Below are 999 nucleotides of genomic sequence, written 5' to 3' on the forward strand. Positions count from 1 at the left end.
TTTCAAATTAAGATTGGAGGATGGTACGTAATAGGGTCATGAACTTGCTTTAAGAACAATTCTGCCAGTCAGTATGTTGCTACGTTTAATTAGAAATACTTTCATCAGACAAGAAAGGCTGTGGACTAGAGACCTGCACTCCCGCCGCCTGCTGGAGTACCGCGGGACCCAACGCAACAGGGTGCGGCGCAGGACAACTCTTGGTGGGCGAGTGCGGGTGCGGGCGGACTATGGACTGTGGACCCTGAGGGTGACATTAGCCCCTGTCGCACTGGGTAGTTATAGGAATTTGGTTTTAGGAACTAGCCACCAGGGTGGTTCCCCGAGAACTAAATGTTCCCCTAGGGCAGTGGTTTTCAAACCTGTCCATGAAGTACCCCCAGCACTGCACATTTTGTATGTGCTATTAGATAGAACTGTTATACAAAGAAAGTAATCAGAAAGTAATCAGTATATGAAAAAGAATTAGTGTTTGCCGTGTGGTTGATGTCCAATGTCGCTAGCTGAGCAGAAATGGATAATCATGTTTCGCTCGGTCGCCTCAAACTTGAGTTGGATTTTAACCTTAGTGTAAAGTTGAGAGGTCCATCTACCACTGTTTTCCGTGTTCGTAGAGTTAGTTCAGCCAATCAGCCTAAATTATAAACTGACTGCCATAGTAGGAAAAAACATACTATGATAGTCAAAGGGGGCCGAGATCTGCTTGTTTGCAAACATTCTTCCAAATAACTTCCTTTGTGTACAGCAGAGGAAAGAAACTCATACAGGTTTGGAACTACTTGAGGGTGAGTAAATGATGACAATTTTCATTTTTGGGTGAACTATCCCTTTAATATCTAACAATGTTTTGTTTAAAACAAATGTTTATAATGTTAACCTAAAACGTAAAAAAAAGTTTATAATGTTACTGTTGGTTATTAGTGAACATTCTCCAAACACAGTTTTAAATATTGATTTTATTTTTACATTGTTACGTAATATCTTTAAATTTTATGTTGA

Source organism: Sinocyclocheilus anshuiensis, unplaced genomic scaffold, assembly GCF_001515605.1.
Source record: "Sinocyclocheilus anshuiensis isolate Anshui unplaced genomic scaffold, SAMN03320099.WGS_v1.1 scaffold1515, whole genome shotgun sequence".
NCBI classification, from domain to species: domain Eukaryota; kingdom Metazoa; phylum Chordata; class Actinopteri; order Cypriniformes; family Cyprinidae; genus Sinocyclocheilus; species Sinocyclocheilus anshuiensis.